Genomic DNA, 19,966 nt, shown 5'->3' with positions numbered 1-19,966 from the left:
AACATTAATGCCATGCAAGTGCCAGTCAATGACCACCTGCAAGAAGAGAAAATCTTAACCATCTCCCCATGACATTTAATGGCATTACATTGCTGAACCCACAGCATCAACACCCTTGAGTTACCATTGACCAAAAATTGAACTAGCCCAGCCTTATAAATGGCGGCTACAAGAGCAGGTCAGTGACTGGGAATTCTTCAGGCGAGTAATTCACCCCCGACTCCCTAATGTTATAACATGGCAGGTGATGTGTGCCAGGCAGACAAAATCCACAAGGGAAAGTTGGCCATGCTATCACAACGGTTTTGCAATTCGTATTTATTACGAGATTTGTGCACTGAAATCAGACGTAATGAGTCCACTAACACCTTTTAGAGATTTTAAAAACTAAAAACATTTATTAACAAAAGAGATTTCAAGCACATACACAAGATTGCAGTTACTTCCTAATTAACCTAACTCCCAACTACACACCCACTTTAAGGCAACAGTCCAAAATAGATTTTAAATTTAAATAGCAAGCCAGCAAGTTTACCACAACAACCACTCGACAGTGGAATTCCAAAGGTTTTCCTCCGCCTTTGGTTACTGGACACAGCAGACTTCTGTAAACGTGACTGGAGGTTTCCCCAAGGCTGTTTTACATGATCCTTTTAGATCTTACATGGCCCTCCTAACACAGCCTTCCATTCCTCTTTATATATGCTTCTCTTTAATCTGTAAATTCCATTGTTCTATATGTCTTTGGAAATTTACTTTTCCCATAATGTAAAAATCTCCCATGTTGCCTTTATGGTCAGCACCTTTGGGAAAAATAAACACACTGCTTGGTCTTGCTGTCTTGTTAGTTGTAAGCATCCTATCATCCCTTTGAAACCCAAACAACCACTTCACTTATCTGAAAATGCAAATTTCCTTCACACCCTACATGCTAAGACTGCATGTTTACTCATTTGCATTTCAAATGCCTTTTACCCCTTTGATAATTTCAAGCTTGTGGTCTATCTGACTCTTAATTCCATTCAATCAGCTACACAGACAACCATCCACACTTACACCCATAAATGTACTTTACAATAAATGGCAATAATGAAAAAAAATGTTAAGTTTCATGACACTAAACTCTGGCCAGCATCTACAAGGTATAAGTCAGGAGTGAGATGGAGAATACTCCACTTTCCTGGATGAGTGTGGCTCCAAGACTTAAGAGATTCAACACCAGCTAGGACAAAGCAGTCCACTTGATTGGCACTCCATCCACCATGATGCACATTGACAGCAGTGTGTACCATTTACAAGGTGCGGTGCAGTAACTCACCAATGCATAATTGAGTAATAGCATGCTACAAATACCGTATATTATGTCATAAAATGACGTATAAAATTATTTTCCTATACCCTTCAAAGTACTTTCTTACAAGGCGAGCGAACATTCTAAAGCTATTGTATGGTAAAATTCATACCTTCATGTCAGCTGCTGTCCCCTAATATATTTCCTCTCTTTCTCATTTCAGTCACTGTACAGACATATTGTGATATAGTCCTGACTGCTGCTCTTGATTTTAAATCTATTTCCTATCATGTGCTGTCTCCAGTTTTAGATTAACAGTAAAATCTGAGACTGAGGTCAGAAGAAAAAGGAGCTATTTAAATATAAGTTTCTGAGCACAGCAACTACATTGGGTCCACCATCTTTGGTAAAGTTGCTATCCCAGGATGAAAATCTGAAGGAGGAGATGAGCCATGTGTATCACCAACCCTTTCCTGACACTCCTGCACTTTAGTTCTAAATGGGGATAAACATTTGTAGTATTTTACAGGATTATATACATTATTTGGCAATTTCATGGATTCCATAATAGTTTTAATGAAATTGGAATGGTGCAATTGACAGTTAAGATGGGCATATTTATAATGCATGTTTATTTTGTACTTCCAACTTTTAACTGCATCATCATCAATATCTCTTGTAATATTATCTGCCACTAAAGCCCTCATTTGTGCCATCAAAGCTTCCAGGTTCAAACTCACCAAGGTAAGTCTACTGAGCTCTGCTCCACACATTCTGACTCATGTAGAACTCTTTAGCTCAAATCATAGACTGTACTAATTCATGCATGCCTTTCACCAACCAACATTGGTTATTAATTCTGTTCTTTCCAAAATCCCTTCAGTATTTCCAAATCTTTATGCCATTCATCATCATTGCAACATCTTCAGAAGATTCTTGAAATTCCATCTCTTTGACTAAACTTCAGATCAGTATATTAAAAATACTTCTAACCTCTCTCTGTATTTAATTCTTTCTTGAGAAATATGTAGGGACATTTTGCAATGTTTAATGCTATATAATTGCTAAAAGCAGAGTAGTTTTTCGTGGGACTACAAATTGGCTGCCTCATTTCCTACATTACAACAGTCACCATACTTCAGAAAGAACTTGATTTGCTGTTAAGCACTTTGGGATGCCTAAGGTCATAAAAGGCACTGAATAATTGCAAGCCATTTTTTAGTTATTGTCTCTGCCCCATTTTAGATTTGTGGCTGGGAAGAGGTTGTAATTCATGTCTGAAGCACTTGCATTAAGAATGGAAACAAAAAAAGGAAAGTCAGATTTTCATAAATTTGTTAAGTCTAAATGTTGATCTGACTGTCAAGTCCGTTTTACATTGTAAAGCCATGTGTGGGCTGAACAGACTGAAAATAAAATGTGAAAAGCATGGTATTCTGCAAATACTAGTCACAAATAGGATTAGTGATGTTTTATTGTGTTGCTTGCAATGAAAATTGTCAGGGTTTAGTAATTGCACCTGAAACAGTTTCTCCCATGTTGTTCCCATAACAAAACAAACAACAACTTGCATTTATATAAGTGCTTTTAATGTAGGTTCACATCCCAAGGTACGTCACAGGATCATTATGAAACACAATTTGACACTGAGTCACTAAAGGTGATATTGGGACAGATAATGAAAAGTTTGATCAAAGTTTCATCAAAAGAAACATCTTAAAGGAGGAGAGAGAGACCGAGAGGTTCCGCAGGTGGTGAAAGTTCCAGAGTTTTCAGCTTGGACAGATGAAGACACAGTTGTCGTGGAACAGTGACATCTTGGAGGGTTGAAGGAGGTTACATAGATAAGGAGGGGATATGTCATGGAGTGGTTTGAAAATTAGAAGTTTAAAATCAAGAAGCCAGTGGATCAGGAGCCAATATTAGTCAATGAGTAGAGGGGTGATGGGTGAAAAGGACTTGGTGCAAGTTAGGATATAAGCAGCAGAATGAACTCAAGTTTACAGAAGGTGCAAAGTCAGAGGTCGGCACGGAGGTTATTGGAATAGTCAAGTGAAAAGGTAACAAACACTGATATAGTCAGCAGACTGGAAGGGAAAAAAAAGAACCAAATTCAAGAATGAGATGAAAGTGATTGTCTTTGACATCAAGGCAGCATTTGATCTAGTGTGGCATCAAGGAAACTCTTTCGAGTTACCAACAGTCACAGATTGCAACTTCTTTCGAGTACAATCACAGTTCTTGGTTTTCCGGGAGTGGGACATGAACCCACAACCCTCTGATTCAAAGGTGAGGGTGCTATGAACTGAGCCACAGCTGACACCTCCCATGGCATCAAGGAAACTCTTTCGAGTTATCAACAGTCACAGATTGCAACTCTTTTCGAGTACAATCACAGTTCTTGGTTTCCGGGAGTGGGACATGAACCCACAACCCTCTGATTCAAAGGTGAGGGTGCTGTGAACTGAGCCACAGCTGACACCTCCCGTGGCATCAAGGAACCCTACCAAAATTGAAGTCCATGAGAATTAGGGGGAAAACTTAATAATGTTGGAGTCATGCCAGCACAAAGGAGATGGTTGTGGTTGTTGGAGGCCAATCATCTCAATCCAGTGACATCGCTGCAGGAGTTCCTCAGGGTAGGCCCAACCATCTTCAGCTGCTTCATTAATGACCTTATTCCACCATAAGGTCAGAATTGGGGATGTTTGCTGATAATTGCACCATGCTCGGTACCATTTGTAACTCCTCAGATAATGAAGCAGTCCGTGTCCATATGCAGTTATACCTGGACAGCATTCAGGCTTGGGTTCATGAGTGGCAACTAACATTTGCACCACATAATTGCCAGGAAATGACCATCTCCATTAAGAGAGAATCTAACCACCTCTCCTTGACATTCAACAGCATTACCATCACTGAAAACCCCCCACCATCAAAACTGTACCACCTAGAAGGACAAGGGCAGCAGACACATGGGAGCACCACCATCTGTAAGTTCCCACTCCAAGTCATACCCTACCCTTAGAACTATATCGCTATTCCTTCACGGTCATGGGATCAAATATCTGGAACTCCCTAACTGCACTGTAGGTGTACTTGCACTATGTGGACTGCAGCAGTCAAGAAGATGGCTTATCACCATCTTCTAAGGGCTGTTAGGATGGGCACTAACTGCTGGCCTCGCCAGCTACATTGGCATTCCATGAAAGAATAATTAAATAATTAGCTTTGGCAGGGGTAAATGTTAAGGAGATGAAAGTAGCCAATCTTGATGATGGAGAGGGTATGTTTTGGAAGCTTTAACATCTCCTGTCCTCCCTCACTGAATCATACAGCGTTCAGTCCATGTTGCTGAGCTCTTGTATCTCTTTCACCTGCTTGATGTTAGGAAAGAGCCTGAACCATGGGGAATTCTGTGACACATTCTGCATCGTTGTTCTCTCAGTTGCAACACGAATAAAGCACTGCAGATAGTGAAGTGTGTACCAGCAAATAATGACCAGGTTAGCAATAGAGCCATCCTGGTGCTTCCATGGACCCTAGCTGCATACCTCATTCAAACTGTGGCAGCTCTGTTAGTGGCATTTCTAATCCGCATATTGCAACATTTTGTTTTTTGAAAAATAACAAAACTAACCTTCCCCTGCCTTTTAAGGTTATTTTTGCTCTTTCTTATCTTCCCACTCTTCATTGAGCCTTTTATTTTTGCTCCCTTTTCTCCTGTCTACTGTTTTCCGTATGTACTTTATTTTTTTTTTCTGTTGCTGCATTTTGTTGTGCACCATTTGCATTTGTGTTTCTGTTAGCGTTGCTAATTCTGAGTGAATCTATTGCAGGAGATTTTTTTCTCTGAACATGATGTCATTCATTGTGCACTGGTTGAACTGACAGGGTAATGAAGCCATCATTCTTTTATAATGTGCGAATGAGGGGTATAAGGACTGTCTTTATTCTTTTTCCATTCTCCAATGTCTATATTTTAATGTAAAATAAAAGGAACAATACACAGAAGGGGAAGCAGAAGCACACCTGATTTCATTCCATTCACGAGTTATTCTGCGAGTTATCAAACATACGGAGCTTCAGCCACAGAGCTGCACCACTCTATAGCTCCTACTATTAATTTGCTTAGTGCATCACATACTTTATAGCGAAGCAGCATCTGGATACTTATCTCTTTTTCTCCCTGTTGGGCTTCAGCTGGAGAAGCTGGTTTAAGTGTAAAAAGATTTGCACACCTCCAATATAAAAATAGCAAGTTGCCTCCGACATAAGTTATTTCTCCACAAACTATTTTTACATCCTTAATTCCTTTGGCTTTATACAATTTTCCAAATCTGTAGAAAAGTCCCAATATCGTTTATTTTTACAGGATTGGGTTGCCGAAGACTATTATATGCTCATCGTGTTCTGGCTGTCAGTGCAGGGAAATAGAACATTTTTTACATTTGACCTCAATGCTAACTTCGCATTCTTAGGCTAGATATAACCTCGGCCAGATTCAATGTAAATCTTCAACTCTGCTGCAAGGGTGCACAATCCCCCCACTGCCGGTGATGTCCCAAGTGACTTCCTGCTGAGTTGATCTGCATCATTTTTGATGCAGGCAAAGAATTACACCTTGAACTAGAAACTGCAAACAATGCTTCATTTTTTAAGTAAAAATGGTAATATTTAGGCACATTGTGTATAAGATAATTATTGCATGAAGTTGCAACAGTTCCTAAGATAACCCTTTCAAGATGTGACTGGTAATGCTCCAAGCAACATTTTTCTGATCTGATGGGAGATAGGCAGGTATTTTGACAATTTAAATATACAGTGTGCTGCTTTAGTCTGTATCTAACCCATGTTGTACAGTATCTTTCCATGTAGTTCAGTATCTTTCCTGGGGAGTGTGAGATGGAACAATGTATAGGGCAGTTTTCCTCTGTGTCTAACCGGTGCTGTAAGTGCAGGAGAGGGGCAGTGACTAGGAGGGAGCAGGAGCTCAGGAGAGGGGTGATAAGCAGGAGGCAATGAGGGCTTGGGAGATGGGCTGCGACTGGGAGGGAGGGGCAGGGAGTGAGGGCTCAGGAGAGGGGCAGTTGAGGAGAGAGAGGGGGCTTGGGAGGGAGGCTGCGAGCAGGAGGCAGTGAGAGTTCAAAAGGGGCAGCACACGAGAGGCAATGTGCTCTTGGGAGAGGGGCAACGAGCAGGAGGCAGCAAGGGCTTGAGCTAGCGGCAGACAGAGTGGCACAGGCATAGACCAATATTGTCACCAGCTGAAGGATGCACAACCATGATAATGATTGTAGAAACCACACATGCGCTGGTTGATGCAGTGCACGTGTGCAGCTGTTCCTGTTTAGGACTAGGAGTTTGTGTTTATTGAATTGTGGAGCTGTCAGCAGATTAAGCCATCCTCTTATTGTAGTCATAGACGACTGTGATAGCATGAGTTTTTTTTGCTTGGAAATACCTTCAAGTAGAAGTACTGGATACCAGTAGAAGGGTTGTGCGATTGAATTTTAACTTCACAGCTATCAAACCTTTTATTAAAAGTAGCATATTGTGTTTAACTCTTTTAACAAGTTTCATATCCAATCTCGCATAACCATACATGTAAAGTCTTTTAATATCAGATACCCAATAAACAAATTGTCCAAATACAAAAACAGTAACAATGGGCAGAATTTTACAGTCCCGTTGCGGCAGGGACAAGGCTGTAAAATAAAGTGAACCATTCAAAAGTCCCTTGACTTTGGCAGGACCGTAAAATCCCACCGGCATAAAATTCCACCCAATGTTGTATTTGTAATTATTTATAGCTGAAATTGAAGGCCCAGATTTTTGCTACAGCAGAGCCCCTCCATTGTGGTGAAAATGGCAGAATTGGCTGAAAATAGTAAGGCCTGCCCCTGAACACTGAACCACTAATTTCCGCTGAGGCAGGAATGGGAGAGGGGCTCATTTTGCACATGTGCAGTTTACGGAAGCAGCTGGCTATTAAGTCATCATTTGCCTCCACTGAATTGGGATTTTGGTAGGCTGGGAGGGTGAAATGCGACATATGCAGATTGGACCAGTTGACAGCAGCTCTGAACTTGGTGGATTAGTTTGATAGCCAGGGTTCTTTGGAGGAGAAAGGCACCCATTTGGGTCTGGTCCTGGGCCACCTTTTGGAGAGGTAAGGTGACCTTTGGAAGTGGTAAAAGTAAGCATAAATGTGCATGAAAAGTGCATAAACTCATTACTGTCAAGCACATTGGAACTTGTCAACAGACCTGTCAAAACCAACTGTCCAGAAACACCTGTCAAAGGGACCTGTCAAGGCATTTAAAGTTGAGCCCTTTAAATCTTTGGGGAAAAAATTGTCTCCAGTGTTTTTTTAAAAAAAAAATTGCTTGCTATTTCATTCTGTTGACATAAGCCTGAGAGTTTCCATTACTGGATTAGTGCTGCATGACTGATTTCAGAACCACCCATTATAACAGTAGGGTGCCTACTGTTTCTACATTTCTCAGTTTGACAGCTGCAAGTGGTTATAGATTCTTTGATGTGGAACTATGAATTCCAGTGCTTGTTGTTATAAAGAATTGTGAGCTTGAATTAAATATTTGTTGTTATAAGGCTTTATTTAGTTCGGGGAATGTAAATGTAGTAAATGGGTTTTTGTGAATGAGTTTTTTTTTCAATAAAGTGAAGTCAGTGTGGGGGTGAGGGCTGGAGGAATGTTTCATATTCTAATCTTTATCTTTAAATTCTCCTGGCCAACCTGTCTCTGCATCCGAGTGTCACCCACTCTGATTCTAATCCAGTCCACCCCCTCTCCTGCCCCCGCAACCAAAAATCCAATGGCCAGGGAGCCATTTTTAAAGATCGGGTTCGCGGAGGTGGGAATTCTCCTGTCTCTGCGCACTTAACCGTAAATCTGGGCCAAGTGTCATGGAAATTATCATGTTTTTCATTATATTGTGGGATATTTTAAAGCAGTTTTGTGGTTTTGTGTGAGTGGCTGATTTAATTGGGTTGGAGATGGGTAGACTGCAAGGTTTAAATTATCAAAGAAGTGAGGTGCTAAACAGGCATTTGAAATGAAGATGAGTAGAGCTAGGCTGAGGTCAGCAGATACAGTGTGAATGAAATTTGCACTTTGCATTTTTAGATAAGTGGTGTTTGATTTTCAAAGTGACAGGGAAAATGTTTACAATTGGCAAGATAAATAAGGCAAAGTTATTATATTGATTTTTTTCCAAAAGTGCTGGTCATAATGATAACATGAAAGATTTTTACTTTCTGGGAAAAGTGACTTCTAAAGACAAGTGGAAACAATGGGATTAGCAAATCATAAGGAATAAATATATTTAAAGAAGGATGGAGGACGGCTGTGTAAGGTGTGGCCATGTGAGATCTTGAAAGGTGACTGTATGAAACTGACTTGAGGAAAAAGCCTTTAGCCACCCTGCAGAAGTTTGGTGTTCCAGTAACCAAAGTTGTGTTGAAAGCCTTTGGAAGTCCATTGTCCAGAGGGTGCTTGTGGTAAAATTGCTGGATGACTTTATAAATTTGGACTGTTGTTTTAAAGTAGGTGTGCAGTTAGGAGTCTGGTTAAGTAGGAATTTTAGGAACTGTTATAACTGTGTAACTGTAATCTTGTGTGTTTAAGTTTTTTGTTAATAAATGCTTTAGCTTAATCTTTAAAATGTCTAAAGGTAGTGGACTTATTAATTCACAGTGCACCACCCTTTTCGTAATTAATACAAATTGTAAAATCATTGTGATAACACGGCCAAGTTTCCCTTGTGGATTTGGTCAGCCTAGCAAATACCACCTGCCATATCATAACACAAAGGATTGGAATTTGAGCAACAGCTGCTACAGAAATTGCACTACGTAGAGGCATTTGCTCAATTTTGCTTTCTGTCTGCTTACCTTGACCAGTTGAAGAGTTAATGTATGTTTCAATAAAGTGTGATGTACAACTGAGATAGAAAAAAACAGGCATCACATTCAGGTGCCCCTTCCTATGTTGGCGGTGAAGTTTGTGCAGATGTTGAACTCCTTAGTTTTAATACAATCATAAATATTATCTGGGTCTTATTTTGGTATGGTATCCCAAATTAAATGGTTTGGAAGCCAGATTTATTGTATTCCTAATTTGATATAAATTGATTTTAGGTCATACAGTTGTAGTTCCATGTTTCTGCAGAAAGGGTAGAATTATCAGCAGCTTGGTGAGCAACTATTCAGAGGTGTCCTGATCCATTTTATATTGCTGCACAAGTACCATTGTACAAATGGTGTAAAATGGAAGACTGCCTGATTGACTTATTTGTTGGTGCTTTGGTTTTGTTTTATTTGAATCAAAAACAGATACTTTCTTTGTGAATAGTTATTTTGTTTCACCTAGCTTTGGATTAAAAAAAGGCTTACATTTATAGAGCGCTTTTCAAGACCACTGGATGTCTCAAAGCGCTTTATAGCCGATAAAGTATTTTTGAAGTGTAGTCACTATTATAATGCAAGAAATGCAGAAACCAATTTGCACACCGCAATCTCCCAGAAACAGCAATGTGATAATAACTGGATTATCTGCTTTTTATGATACTGATTGGGGGATAAATATTGGCTAGGACACTGAGGATAACTCTGCTCTTCTTCAAAATAGTGCTTTGGAATCTTTTACATCCAATGAGCAGGCAGATAGTGCCCCAGTTAACATCTTGTCCAAAACACAGCACCTCTGACAGTGCAGTGGTCTCTCAGTACTGCACTGGACTGTCAGCCTTGATTTTCATGCTGAAGCCCTGGAGTGGGACTTGAATGAATCTCAAATATCTGCAGATGTACCAGTTGAGCCATAGTAACATAATTGCCACAACTGGCACAGTAAAGCCATACTTATACTGGGGTAAGTCTCTGCATCGTTGGATTTGGAGACTTGAGTGGCACAGGAAGATAGTTGACAATCCCTCTGGCCCCTGGCTTTTGTCTGTACCTGCTTTTTGCTGGGATCTGTTGCTTGGGTATCAGTGCCACCCAGCTCCTCTTTCCCAATGTCAGGAACAACAGTGATATACCAATGGGAGCGGAAAACACTGCAAAACTGTCTGGAGAGAAATAGTCGATCCGCAAGCTCCAGCTCACAATGAGAATGAGTGAGAGCAGCTCCAGGTTTATGTACAGCTCCTGAAGCTGATTCCTTATTTGTATTGCAAAAGCAGAAGAAAATACTTTTCTAAGAATTGCGTAAGAACCATAATATATCTGAATGTATAGACTGCCTGATGAATTTATATTATTGCGTAAAACAGAAAAGCAGTATGTTGCTTTCATAGTTTAATAGTGTGGAATCTCCTGAGCAGGTTCTGTACTTAATATCAGCTCGGAGAAAATAGGCATGAAAATCAAAGTAACTGGTGGGTAATCAGCCCAAATTCCTGAATTACAGGTCCCTGATGCTTTACAAAGCAGCCCAGTGGGACAATCAGTGTGCACTACTCTGGAGCCCATTGAGGTGCACTGCAACTTTTGGGTTTTAGCACAAGTGCAATTGCTGGAAGTTGTGGTATTGGTGCAGCCCTCAATGGCAGCAAACATCTGTGGCCTTGATGGCGGCAAACTTCTCCACACTCACTAGTATTGGGAGAGGTAAATCTGGACCAATATGTTGGGATAAATATTTCCTCTCTGCAATGAAGAATCAGAGTGAGTTACGAACATACGAATTGGGAGCAGGATTAGTCCATTTGGCTCCTTGAGCCTGCTCTGCCATTCAATAAGATCCGATTGTGGCCTCAACTCCACATTCTACCTACCCCTAATAACCTTTGACTCCCTTGTTAATCAAGAATCTATTTCTGCCTTAAAAATATTCAATGATCCTGCATCCACCTCTATCTGGGGAAGAGAGTTCCCTCAGAGAAAAAAAAAATTCTCACCTGTCTTAAATGGGAGACCCCTTATTTTTAAACCATGACCCTTTGTTCAGTTACAGAAGTATAATAATTTACTTAATATTTTCCCGGTATGTTGTAAAGTAGGTTTATGGGTGTGAATCTATATGGTTCTGTCTGTGTGATTTAATTACATTTGGAGTCAGGTAGACTGCAAGCTTGAAATTACCAAAAAAAGCTAGGTATAGAAATGTACTTGAAATGCTAATGAGTAAACATGAATGCTGTCTTAGCATGTAAGATGTGAAGGGAATTTGCATTTTTAGATAAGTGAAGGGATTTTTTTTGATTTCAAAGGGACGTTAGTCTTTTTACAACTAGCCAGATAAACAAGGCTAAGGAGTGTGTTTATTTTTCCCAAAGGTTACTGACAATATTGGCAACATGAAAATTTTTATATTATGGGAAAGATACAGTTCCAAAGGCATATGGAACAATGGAAGTTACATACTAAAGAGAGAGAAACATATATAAAGGAGAATGAAAGGCTATGCTGGTGGCCATGTAAGATCTAACAAGAACGTGTGAAACAGCCTTGCAGAAGCCTCCAGTCTTTTGTGCATAAGTCTGTTGTGTCCAGTAACTGAAATTGGAGAAAACCATTTGGAAAATTCCGCTGTCAAGTGGGTACTGTTTTAACTTGCTGTTTTTTTTACATCTAAAATCTATTTTGGACTGTTGTATTAAAGGGTGTGTGACTGGGAGTCAAATTAATTAGGAATTTTAGGAGTTATAGTATGAAGTAATTGTAGTCTTATGTATGTGCTTGAAATCTTTTATTTTAATAAATATTTTAATTTTTAAAAAATCTCTAAAGATCTTAGTGGACTCATTACTTCTGAATTCACTGCACAAACCTTCTTGTAATAAATAGAAATTACAAAACAGTTGTGATTGTGTGACCGAGTTTCGCTTGTGGATTGGTCCACCTGGCGCACACCATCTGCGACGTCATAATAGTTCTAGTCTCCTCCACAAGGGGAAACATCCTTTCAGCATCCACCCTGTTAAATCCCCGCATGATCTTGTATGTATCAATAAGGTCACCACTCATTCTTCTAAATTCCAATGGATATAGGCCCGGTCTGTCCAACTTTTCCTCACGAGAGCCCCCTGCCCCCCACCCCCCATTCCAAGGATCAGTCGACTGAACATAAATGTGTTAGAAGCAGTTCAATCCGTTCTTAAATAAGGAGACCAAAACTGTACACAGTACTCCAGAAGTGGTCTCACCAACATCCTGTTCAACTCTAGCAAAACATCCCTACTTTTATATTCCATTCCATTTGCCTTCCTAACCACTTGCTGTACCTGCATATTATTAAGTTTTTTGTGATTCATGTATCAGGATACCCAGATCCCTCTGTACCACAAAGCTCTGCAATTTGTCTCTATTTAAATAATACGCTGTTTTACTATTCTTCCTGCCAAAGTGGAAAAGTTCACATTTTCCTGCATTCTACTCCATCTGCCAAATTTTTACCCAGTCACTTAAGGAGCCTGAGACTCCTTATGTCCTCTTCACAACTTACTTTCCTACCTATCTTTGTGTCATCAGTAAATTTAGCAACCATATATTCAGTCCTTTTGTCTAAGTCATTAATACAAATTGTAAATAGTTAAGGCCGCAGTACTGATCCTTGTGACACTCCACTTGTCACATCTTGCCGACCCATACTACTCTCTTGCTTCCTGTTAGCTAACCAATCCTCTATACATACTAATATGTTACCCCCTACACCATGAGGTCTTACTTTGCACAGTAACCTTGATGTGGCACCTTATCAAATGCAAGTACACCTTATCTACAGGTTCCCTTTTATCTGCCAGCTTGCATTGAAATTTTCAAAGTGCCCTACTATAACCTCCTTTATAATGGATCCCAGCAATTTCCCTATGATGTACGTTAAGCTAACTGGCCTGTAGTTTCCTGCTTTCTGTCTCCCTCCTTTCTTGAGTAGAGGAGTCACATTCATTATTTCCCAATCTGATGGGATCTTTCTAGAATCGAGGGAATTTTGGAAAATTAAAACCAATGCATCCTCTAACTCAGCCATTTCTTTTAAGACTCTAGGATGAAGTCCATCAGGACCTGGGGACTTGCCAGCTTTTATTTCTAATAATTTTCTTAGTACCCTTTCCCTGATGGTTGTAATTGTTTTAAGTTCCTCCCTCCATTTCACCTCCTGATTTACAATTATTTCTGGGATGTTATTTGTATCCTCTACAGTGAAGATAGATGAAAAATGTTTGTTCATTTCACCTAACATTTTCTTATTTTACATTAATTTCTCAGACTCATTCTCTAGAGAACCAATGCTCACTTTATTTTTTTCCTTTTTTAAATACTTATAGAAACTCTTGCTCTGCTTTTATATTTCTAGCTATATTTCTCTTGTACTTTTTAATTTTTCCCTCATTAGTCTTTTTGACGTTCTTTACTGTTCTTTATACTCTGTCTAATCTTCTGAACTGCCACACTTCATGGAATTATACACTTTTTCTTTCAATTTGATACTATCTTTAACTTCCTTAGTTAGCCACAGATGGTGCATCCTTCCCTTAGAATCTTTCTTTCTCATTCTTTGCTAAGTATTCCGAAATATCTCCTTAACTGTCTGCCACTGCATCTCGACTGACCTATCCCTTAATCTAATTTCCCGGTTCACTTTAGACAGCTCTGTCTTCATGCCCTCGTAATTGCCCTTATTTAAATTTAAAATGCAAGTCTTAAATCCACTCTTCTCTCCCTCAAACTGAATGTATAATTCAATCATACGATCACTGCTACCTAGGGGCACCTTCACTATGAGTCATTAATTAATCCTGTTTCATTACACATTACCAGATCTAGTATAGCCCGCTCTTTAGTTGGTGCAAGAACGTGCTGCTCTAAGAAACTGTCCTGCAAAGACTCTATGAACTCCTCATCTAGGCTACCTTTGCCAATCTGATTTGTCCAATCTATGTAGATTAAATATACCCATGACTATCGCTATACCTTTCTCACAGCCCCCATTATTTCTTCCTGTATAACCCCTCCAACAGTGTGGTTACTGTTGGGAGGCGGCGGAACTATAAACCACCCACAAATGACTTCTTACCTTTACTATTTCTCATCTCTACCCAAATTGGTTCTACATCTTCATTGTCAGAACCAAGGTCATCTTTCTCTATTGCACTAATGTCATCCTTAATTAACAAAGCTACCCCTCCGCTTTTTCCTACATTCCTGTCCTTCCTAAGTGTCATACACCCTTGAATATTCAGGTCTCAATCTTTGTCATCCTGCAGCCATGTCTCTGTAATGGCTATAAGTTCATAAATATTTATTTCTTTTTGTGCTGTCAGTTCATCTGTTTTCTTACGAATGCTATGTGCATTCAGTTACAGAGCCTTTCGTTTCTATCCTTTTACTTTTTTTGAACCTCTAGCTTTATTTGCTGGTGCACTCTTAGGTTTGTACATTTCTGTCCCTTCCTGCCAAACTGAGATCATCATTTTCCTTATTCCTACCTTGCTGTTTTGCCTTGTCTTCGCTATTTAATTATCACAACTTCCAAAATTTGATCCCTCGCGCCTCCCCCCTCCCCCCTCCCCTCTCCCCCCAAAGCCACTTCTACTGCCCTAGGTAAATGACTTGCCAGGACATTCATCTCAGCGCAGTTCAGTTGAAGACCGTTCTAACGGTTCAGCTCCCACTTTCCCCTGTACTGCTTACCAATGCCCCGCAAATTTAAACCCATTTCTCCCACACCAATCTTTGAGCCATATATTTAACTCTACAATTTGATTTACCCTATACCAAACAGCTTTTGGCTGAGGTGGTCGTCCAGAGATTATTACCTTTTGAGGTTCTGATTTTAATTTATCCCCCTAGCTGCTTATAATTCCATCAGCAGAACCTCTTTCCTAGTTCTACCTATGTTGTTGTTGGTACCAAGTGGACCACAACCACTGGGTCCTGCCCCTCTAACTGCAAGTTCCTCTCCAGCCCTGAACAGATGCCCCAAGTCCTGGCACCAGGCAGACAACACAGCCATCTGGACTCTTGCTCTCGGCTGCAAATAACTTTGTATATCCCCCTGACTATACTGCCCCCTACTATCACTACATTCCTATTAACTCCTCCTGCTTGAATGGCTTCCTATACCATGTAGCCATGGTCAGTTTGCTCATCCTCCCTGCTGCCACTGCTTTCATCCATATAGGTTGCAAGAACCTTGAACCTGATGGACAATTGCAAAGGCTGAGGCTCCTCCATTTCTGGTTCCCCATTCCTGCCTCACTTGCAGTCACACCCTCTTGTCCTGATCACTGACAAAATCAGAAGACCCTATCGTAAGAGATGTGACTGCCTCCTGGTACAAAGTATTTAAGTAATTATCCCCCTCCCTCATGTGTCGCAATGTCTGCAGTTTGGCCTCCAGCTCAATAATTATGAGCCAAAACTCCTCAAGCTGCAGACACTTTACTGCAGATGTGTTTGCCGTGGATCACACAAGTGTCTAGGAGCATTCTGCAGTTGCAACACATCACCTGCTTGACCATCTTTATTATGTGTTAATTTATTTTTCTTAATTGTAAATTAATTAATAAACAAACACTGCTACTCCCAATAACCTTTTAATTCTGTTAGTAAACCTTATTACAAATAATGTTTATTACAATTAAGAATAAATTATATTACAATTAAGAATAAATTGCACGAATTTAAGATACTTGAGCAAAATATTCATCAACCAATCACTTATCTGTTTTCCTGTGATATCACACTTTGATTCCTCTCAAGATGCAGTTGCTCTGCTCTGGAGCCACAAACTGGACTGAATTGGATAGATTTTCTAGATGCTACTGTCTGCCTCCGGGTTCTCCTCTTGCCTGCTCTTTTAGGTGCTGCTGACTGTCTTCGGGTCTTCTCTTCACTCACCAGTGTTGGGAGGTGATAGCTAGAAGACGGGGTAGAGTTGCTTGGGTCCAAAATGGTAGTTGAAGTACACAGAGGATTTCAACAGCAGAAATTTGAATGATGATACGCAGAGATTGGGGAAGGTGACAAGACATGGATTCTTAGCAAATGGAGTCTCCAAGCCCTCACAAGGTCATGGTGGCATTTAGAGTGCAGACCAAGATAATTGTTTCAAGAGGGGCAATTTTGATGATAGTGGTATTTCTGGGCCTGGTAAGCAGACAGTGATGAATGGTGGTCTCAATGCTGTTCAGTAGTTCAAGAAGTCAGTAGTTGGTCAACATTCCAGGGTAATCCAACTGTGGTAACTTGGAGCAACAGTGATTAAACTACAGCTGTTTTCTCTCCCAGTCATTGGACCTTTTAGTGTTTTTAAAGTTAACACTTGGAACATAGAAATAGATAGGGGTCCTGAAAATACTTGCCTTCAGGCAATAACAGATGGCAAAGCTGGCAAGAAACACTTCCCAAAATGAGAGATTTAATAAAAAAATGCTCAGAACTTCCTAGACTGCTGGAGTGACACTCTGCAATCTTTAATGATCCATTTGTTGGGCTCCTAGGCTGAGCATCATGTGTTGGGCATAAATCATGTTGTAACATTGCCATTATTTTTCAGTTTAATAATCTGTGGTATAAATTATAGTATAAATCCAGCAAATTAGCAATCCTCATTCACTACAATCGAGGCCTGAGTACTGCGAACAGAATTTTATTGGCTTTGGCGACAAATGTGCAAGCAAACTATGGTGCAACTTAACTCATTGCATAAATCACTCCATTATTTCAGAGAACTTTTACATATTAACAGTGACACACCGTCATTGGTACGGTGCAATATATGGCAATTCAAGTCTGATGACTGCCTGGGGCATTATTATAAAGTAGTGTAAGGAGTGAAGGTCACATGATTCCTGTGTGAAATCCCTTGATTAAAGCAATCCATTTTTAAAATTTTTTAAAAATAATACATAGTTGCACACAACATCTAGAGTACAGTCACATTGTTATTTTACTTCTGTGACAATTTCATACAACAGTGACGCAAAAATGATAACTTCAAGGTCAGGCCACAATCTGGGTGAAGTGCCGAGTAATGCAAAATCCTCTCATCTGAATTGATTCACAGTCCTTACGTTTGACGCTACAGTGGATGTAGTGCAAATGAGGTGACGATGAAAAGAGACATATTGATGTGAATAGTGGACTGAAATAAACTTATGCATGTTTTGTCCGGGGTGGCTTTTCATCCTGAAGGAAGACTGCCTAAAATATCTTCACCGTCCCTTGGAATTACCGTGTCAGCTGTGGTTCAGTCGGTAGCATGCTCTCCTCTGAGTTACAAGTTTCTGGATTCAAGTCCCACTCTGGGGCTTGAGCACAAAAATCAAGGCTTACATTTCCAGGACAGTACTGAGGGAGGGAGTAGCACACTGTCGAAGGTTCCATCTTTTGGATGAGGTGTTAAACCGTGGCCCCATCTGCTGGCTTGTAAAAGATCTAATGGCACTATTTCGAAGGAGAGTAGGAAGTTATCCCCAGTGTCCTGGCCAATATTTATCCCTCAATCAACATCACAAACAGATATTCTTTATCAGGTAAATTCATATTTCTCTGTGCAGTCAATGGTGAACACCACTGCTTCACAGCTGACTGCAAAATCCGGCCATTATTACTGGCTAGCTCTTCAACTGATCCCGATCTTGTTTTTCATATATATATTTTTCTAACTCAAATGTTTGACCTTCTCAAAATTTTATTACAATCTTCCTCAATTCTCTGTGGAGAATTCAATATATCTTTCCCTTTGTTCTTCTAGTGATGATCCAGAGATTGTAACTTTTTATTAAGGATTTCCAAAACAATAGAAATAAGTCTTTTGCTCTTTTACCCTCTCAAAACGTTTTATAATTTTGACACTCTCTATCAGATTCCCCTTTATTCCAGCAAATAAAAGCCCTAATTTTTGAGCCCTTCATTTACATATAATGGGATAGCCATATTGGCAGGCAGTACTGCAACAGTGGTTTAATCCATGCCTCATACAAATTCAAAATATGTTCCCTTCTTGCCACTCCTATCTGCAACATGACCCTGTCAGCTTCTTGCCCACCTTGATACAATTTTTTTGTACCTGCCCCAGGCCCATAACCTACTTGGACATGCCCACAGCTTGCTCTTATTTAGAGCTTGGTGACTATGGATAGTAATAAAAGGAAATGGATGATAACAAGAGGGAAAGGGGTGGGGTCAGCAGCTGGGAACAGTGTTTTGGGGAGAAGCATAAAGTGGTGCTTGGTGAGTTAACTAGAGTGTAGGTCCGGTGCCATTATGAATTCTGTGCTATGGGAGGAAAGAACACCAGTAACTGAGTTAGAAGAGTATCAGGATGAATTCACAAGGGAGAGGCCTTAGTTGTTGAGAACGAGGAAGAAGATTGCCAGTATGAGGGTTAGAGGAGATAAATGATGTTTCTCTGAAAGAGTGTGAAGTTGGATGGGATGCAGTGTCTGCAAATTGGGTCTGGAAGTTTTGAAGTACCTCTTGCAAACCAGCGTGATAGGGGTTCGATGTAGGAATGTGAATTTTGAGCTGTTAATTGCTGATTTTACAGAGTTCCAAATCTCACTTTTTTAGATTAACAATCTTGACTATAAAGCAAATGCTTATGTTGAGTCAGAATGCATTCAGTTTTCCCAGGAAAGTCTGTCTACAGGTTCCCCTAAAGTTGACCACCAATTTTGTGCCTTCAACATTTTGTTCCCCACACCACCATTACCTCACCCCTGCCACCCACCCCCCCAGCCTTTTGCAAGCTTTCTTGTTTCACAAAAAGCCTGCATTTATATAGCACTTTTTGGTTAAAACTTTCACAAAAGTCTTTATAGGGGCATGAAGAAAAGAATGGACACTGAGCCAAAAAAAGACATAAGGACAGATGTCCAGAAGCTTTGTGAAAGGGATATGTTTTAAAGAGGAGAGGTGTAGAGATTTAGGAAGGGATTTCCAAAGCATGAAGCGGAGGACTAGGCAACCTAAGACACACCCACCAGTGATAGGGCAGTGGGAGGGAGTTGCAACCCTAACATCAGTCTGAGAACTGGAAAAATAGTGGATTGGGAAGGGAAAAGAGCGATGGTGGTGGGAGAATTGTGATATTGAAGGAGCGTACGGAGTTAGGGAGGAGAAAGGCCATGTATTTAGGAACTTTCCTCCAATAAATGTGAAGAAATAAAAGTCTGATTAATAAACCGAAGCTTGTGGAATGGGAGATTGAGCATCAGCTTGGATAAAAAAAATTGGCTTAAGGACAGAAAACAGTGAATCATGGTAAAATAAAAACAGAATTACCTGGAAAAACTCAGCAAGTCTGGCAGCATCGGCGGAGAAGAAATCAGTCAACGTTTCGAGCCCTCATGGCTCTTCGGCAGAACTGAAGCATAGTTTCAACAAGGGAGAAATATAAATTGGTTTAAGGTGGGTGGGGGGGAAGAGACACATTGAGGGTGTGGTGTGAGCAGATAATCAAAAGATGTCAGAGACAAAAGGGTCAAAGAGGTGTTGAAGGTGGTGGTCTTTGTCTGAGAAAAGTGCTAATTAAGAATGGAAAACAGGATATTCAAAGTACAGCTCTAGTGGGGGTGGGGTGGAAAGACTAAAGGTTTTAGTTTTAGATTTAAAAATAATGGAAATAGGTGGGGAAAGAAGAATCTATATAAATTATTAAAAAACAAAGGCGGGTGGGGGGGGGAAAAGAAACGGGGT

The 19,966-nt window shown here is 40.2% G+C and overlaps 1 protein-coding gene across 4 annotated transcripts in view; it reads left to right on the top strand.

Annotated features, from left to right (window-relative positions):
* Nucleotides 1-19,966, top strand: part of slc39a10 (solute carrier family 39 member 10) — a 104,338-nt gene that overhangs the window by 12,430 nt on the left and 71,942 nt on the right. The window contains exon 1 of one of the 4 annotated variants that reach the window (XM_078551848.1): nt 4,197-4,284. The exons of the other annotated variants lie outside the window; for them this stretch is intronic. The gene's annotated coding sequence lies outside the window, so the exon portion shown is untranslated. Of the gene's footprint in view, nt 1-4,196; nt 4,285-19,966 lie in introns of those variants that run through there. 4 annotated transcript variants of the gene reach the window in all.

Source organism: Cetorhinus maximus, chromosome 11, assembly GCF_964194155.1.
Source record: "Cetorhinus maximus chromosome 11, sCetMax3.hap1.1, whole genome shotgun sequence".
NCBI classification, from domain to species: Eukaryota; Metazoa; Chordata; class Chondrichthyes; order Lamniformes; family Cetorhinidae; genus Cetorhinus; species Cetorhinus maximus.
Note: the sequence above shows the minus strand (reverse complement) of the source record. Positions and strands in the feature narration are given on the sequence as shown.